The sequence below is a fragment of the Sceloporus occidentalis genome, unplaced genomic scaffold (genome assembly GCF_023333645.1).
Source record: "Sceloporus occidentalis isolate IW3139 unplaced genomic scaffold, rSceOcc1.0.p SCAF_24, whole genome shotgun sequence".
NCBI classification, from domain to species: Eukaryota; Metazoa; Chordata; class Lepidosauria; order Squamata; family Phrynosomatidae; genus Sceloporus; species Sceloporus occidentalis.
Window position 1 is genome coordinate 2154001 of NW_028317004.1, and position 6000 is coordinate 2160000.

A 6000-nucleotide genomic window follows, 5' to 3' on the forward strand; every position below is an offset into this window, starting at 1 on the left:
GCTATAATGGTTTATTTGGCTATTCCTTGTGCCTGAAAGCAACCAAAGAATCGCTACTTACCACTCATTGACGAGGTGAACTCAAGAATTTTGTTTTTGTGGGGGGGTTTTATATTCCAATAAACTTTTTTTTAATGCCACAAAGTGTCGAGTTGATAAGAAGGAATAGACCAATATTGCAGATTATACGCTACCCTTAAGTGCATTATTCATTCGTCAGTGTGTTGAAGGGAGAAGAAAAATCGAATTGTTTCAAGCAGACCTGTAACTTTTCCCAAATCCAACATTATAGAGTTCAGTGCGAAAAATAAACCTGTGTAAGCGTGTTCAGAGTCAAATACATTTTTAATACATTATATATCTTAAGTGCACGGGCTTCTTCTGTCTGAAGCTCTCTGCGCTGTGTATGTAATGAAGTCCCTACCTTTTACTACCTGCTGAAGTCTTTATATAGCAAAACTTTGATTGTCACAGCTTGCAGAATAGTTCTATTCACACACACATACACACACACACACACACCCCACATCTGATTGTTGGCAAGTAATTATGTAAAATGTGGTTCAGATGGGAGTGGTACTTCCAGTTTCATCCAGTTCAGTAGAGAAGATGACAAGCTTCTCTTACGCTAGTCAATATGGTACATATAACAGAGAGGTTGCTAGTTCAAATGAAAGGATCTTCATAAAGATCATCTGTATCAAAATAAGTATGGTTCCAATTTATTACTTGACTTCCACTAACATTTTACAGATTGTGGTTGTAAACCACTGGAATAATAATAATAATAATCTGCATATTACAGAAATGTTCTCAGAGAATTGTGTGACTTGGTAATATAAACAATAAAAAGAACACAACTACTAGAATTAACATTGCGTGAACATGCCACCTGCGTTCTATACTGAGGCACTGCTAAGGGTCCATCTCAAGTTTATCCACAAGAAAGGCTACTCTAGTACTGCATAAACCATAGCTAAATCCGCAAAAGTGCTTGAAATGAATTTCCCTATATTAGCTAAGCATTACACAAGGTCAGCCCCTTTTTGCAAGGGTTCACCCTTTTCACTTCCTTGCAGACTCCTAGCTTGGTGCATATATTGGTAGTGGACCCAGATACTGATGCTGACGAGTAACCTGATAAGTTGATACCTGGGACAGACTTCCAGTGAAAACACAGTGAAGGAATTCAGGAATGGTTGGGATTTGCATAAAGCTATCCTAAAGACTCTATAATTGAAAAACAGATTGAATAAGGGCAGACTAGATGGGTGAGTTATGTTCTTTACCGCCATTGCTATTCAGTTTCGGGAGTCTAGGACACTGGAGAATGTACTCTTGCACAGTAGTGCAACAGCCCCACCCCGGGGTAGAAGTTGAGAGGTATGCTATCTATATGGTTATTCCTTTGTAATGTGATGTGAAGTTAAGGATGCAGAGTACCTGGTACAAAGCTTCCAGCCCCAGAGCTCCAGAACCTGAGATTTTGAATAGGCATTACAGCTGGTTTCCTTGTTAGTTAGGCTTTGTTGGATTTTAATAAAGCCGTTTATGGCTTAATAGAGAAACTCCTGTGTTAGGTTGCAGAGACCTTTATACACGTTGCAACAGTTTCCACATGGAAGAACAAAAATTAATAATTATCTAAGAAGATAATGTTAACTGCATGAACCAGCAACATGACACGTATGAACCAAAATTACCCACATTCAATATATTCTTGTCAGAGCCAACAAACTTTAGCTTTTAATGCTATGTATTAGGGATGTTGCTGGCTTTAAGCATAAATGTTAACAGTGATTTGTGGTAACAAACACAAGAATTTCATCAATTAGAGGGGGTCATTTCATAAAGAAAAAATCGGCTGCAAACTTAGTGCTCTTACTACCATAGCAACCAAAGGAATGTTTCAGAATTTTCAACAGAATTATTTCATATATATATATATATAAATAAAAATCCAGAATAACCCATATCAAATAATTTTTACATTGATTTGCATTTAACTCGGTGAAATAAGTATTCGATGAACCGAGCATTAAACGAGAACATCAAGTTTAATCCGGACAAAATCCAATTCAAAGTATCAGAAGTCCGATATATGGGACGTCATCACGCCTGCAGGAGTTCAGCCTGATGCTGAGAAAGTCCAAGCAATTAGCAAAATGCCTGACCCTGAGGACAAAAAAGGTGTGCAAAGATTTTTGGCCATGGTCTGGTATCTTGCACAATATACACCGGGGGAGGCAGAGATTACAGCACCATTGAGGAAGTTACTCTGTAACGACATTGTTTGGCAGTGGGGCCCAGAGCATGCTAAAGCAGTACAGTGCTTAAAACAGGCACTGATTGAGGCTCCAATATTGAGATTTTTTGACCCAACAAAAGCAGTGGTGATTCAGGCAGATGCATCTAAATCCGGCCTGGGGGCTTGCTTACTTCAAGATAACTGCCCCATAGCATATGCATCTAGAGCGATGACTCCCGCAGAGCAGAATTATGCCCAGATAGAGAAGGAACTCGTGGCAATTGTTTACGCTACTAAAAAGTTCTATCAGTTCATATTTGGCAAAACCATTACAGTGCAGTCTGACCATAAGCCTCTTGAAGCTATACTTACTAAACCACTAAGCAAAGCGCCAGCAAGACTCCAAAGAGTGCTCTTACAACTGCAGAGATATGACCTGGTTATTTCTTACACTGCTGGGCGTGACATGCTTATTGCTGACACCCTTTCCAGGGCCACTGTGGATCCCCCAGATTCAGAAACGGATATGTTATCTGAAGAAAAGGTAATTTATACACTTTCAGCGTCAGAAACTATAGGGACTGAGATGTTATCTTATTTACAGAAGGCCACAGCAGAAGATAAATGCTTATCGGAAATTAAACATCTTCTATATCATGGTTGGCCACAAAGTAAAAAGCAACTTCATCCAAGTCTGCAGCCATTTTGGCAATTTAAGCACTTGCTGCGCAAGGAGGATGATCTCCTTTTGCTGGGTGAAAAGATTGTGGTTCCTCAGAATGCTCGCAGAACAATCCTGGAGAGTCTGCACGAGTGCCAATCAAGGTATACAGAAAACCAAAATGCGGGCTCGGATGATCCTATTCTGGCCCAGCATGTCCAAGGACATTCATCAGATGGTAGAGACCTGCAAGATTTGTGCTAGTTACCTACCTGCGAACCATAAAGAGCCATTACTCTCGCACAAAATTCCTCACCTTCCTTGGCAAAAACTGGCAATGGACATTTTTGGTTGGAAAGGGTGCTCTTTCCTTGTGATAGTGGACTATTTTTCCAAATACCCTGAAGTCTTAAAGATGTCTGATAAGTCATCAACAACCATTATTGGCAAACTGAAAGCCACCTTTGCTAGACATGGCATCCCAACAGAAGTAATCAGTGATCATGTACCCTTTGCCAGTGCCGAGATTGAAATTGTAATTGAAACACCGGATGGCAGAAATAAACCAGTGTTTATTTCATGACACTATCAATCAGCATCAGAATCCCCACCGTGGCCAAGACCAAAGAGCTGTCCAAGGATGTCAGGGACAAGATTGTAGACCTACACAAGGCTGGAATGGGCTTCAAGACCATCACCAAGCAACTTGGTGAGAAGGTGGCAACAGTTGGTGCGATTATTCGCAAATGGAAGAAACACAAAATAACTGTCAATCTCCCTCGTGCTGTGGCTCCATTCCTCACCTCATGAGAATGGTGAGAAATCAGCCCAGAACTACATGGGAGGATCTTGTCCCCCTGCCCAAGAAAGCACATGTACAGCCCGTCTGAATGATTCAACCCCACCATCAAACATGGAGGTGGAAACATTATGCTTTGGGGGTGTTTTTCTGCTAAGGGGACAGGACGTCTGACCTCTATGTTATGTTTTGCAAAGGGTTCAAATACCTATTTCACGGAGTAAAATGGAAATCAATGTATAACTTTTTTGAAATGCATTATTCTGGATTTTTTGGTTGTTATTCTGTCTCTCACTGTTTAAATAAACCTACCATTAAAATTATAGACCGGGCATATCTTTGTCAGTGGGCAAACGTACAAAATCAGCAGGGGATCAAATATTTTTTTCCTTCACTGTACATCTGTTCTCTTATTGATTTTAATCAAAAGGGGGCCACAGAGGGGGAGTTAAGCTGTAGCTTGGGAGCTGCAGCTTCTTCTAAGGGCCTTTATCATTTTTAAAGATTTTGAAGAATGCATATTAAAATACTCTCACGTTGGTGAGGCTGCATGGGATACTGGAGCACCCCTTGAAATAAATAACTAGTTACATTTGTAAAGAAAATGCTAAGCAAATTGTGATACAGTATGTATTACATATTTACATTATATAAAATATGAATTGTTTGCCCCTTTTTTAATGTATGAAATTGTCAACATTTTGCAAATGTTTCATACCTAGGATTTTTGCTTTATTAACGAATTCTCCTAATTTATATTTGAAACTGCCATGTTTGTACAATACTGATTAACAAATGCTACATCAGACAAAAGCCTGTAAATCATTATGTATTCTTTTAATCAAATTCACTATATCAAACTATCTGGCCTTATCACTAGGCTGTATTGTTTTGTCCTGAATTATATCTTACTTTGAGTAAATATGTTCTGAAAGCCTGTAACACATGTCAAAATACGGTAATACGTATCCCACGTATCATTTCTGGGCAACAACATTTATAAATAATAAGAGACAGATTGACTCTTCCTCCTGAATAAACATGATCAGTGTTATTATCCTTGTTACTTGTTTACCTTTGTTTCCAAAAGAATATGGCACATTGGACTCATAGTCATTTGGTAGAAAATGTAAAAAATATTAAAGTAAAAATATTTCTGAGTGTGTCCGTCTATATAAAATGGGTTAGAAGGGTCAGATGAAACCAAAATAGGGCTTTTTGTCAATTAACACCAAAGGTGGGTTTGACGCACACAGAGAGGTAGTTATATGAAAAAAGTACCTTATGCTCACGGTTAAATATGGTAGTGGAGCTGGTTTTGTGGCTGTTTTCTGGAGGATCTGGACATTTTGTTAGGATACATGGCATCATATATTAAATGACCACCTGACTGCCTCTCCCAGAAAACGTAAGGCCATTCCAGTCCCCTGACAGGAACCCTATAGAATGACGAGGTGAACAGAAGAGGAGAGTCCACCAGCAATTTGAAGGATCTGGAGAGATTCTGTATAGAGGAATGGTCACAGATCCCTTGCCATGTATTCTCCATCCTCATCAGGCATTATAGGAGAAGACTCAGCTGTTCTCTTGTTCAATTTCTTTGGAGAAACCTGTGTTGTGCTTGCAATCGTTTGATATCCACAAGAGCAGAGTATTTTGGGGTATTTTTGAAGAAAATATTGACGTGGCAAACAATAAAGACAATTTTCACAGCCTTCTTTGCTCATATTTATCAAGGGTGCCAATATTAGTGGAAGGCATTGCTTTTATGGGAAAGAGAGAACTTCATAGGGAGGAATACTCATGAGAAAAAAGACTACACATACACATTTGGTGTTTTTTTTAATACAAATATGTGGCTTTTTGGAAATGTAAACACCATGACATGGGTATAGTTGGTGTACAGAACGGTAAAATGTTGTGATGGTCCTGTGTGAGCCAGCTAGAACATGTCACAATACAAACTGGAGCCCAGCAAGATCTCAGCCTGACTAACAGAGGCAACTCCTCCTCTGCATTCACAGGCTCCTAAGCAGGAGGATGGGTAAATGACTTGAGCAGGTTTTTATTTAAATTCATATTTCACCCGCCATTTAAACATTTACAGTTGTGTGAAAAAGAAAGTACATGCTCTTTCAATTCTATAGTTTTACATATCAGGACATAATAATAATCAGCTATTCTAAAAATTAGGTAAATACAACCTCATATGAACAACAAGACATGGCATATTACACCATGTCATGATTTATTCAACAAAAATAAAGCCAAAATGTAGAAGCTATGTGTGGA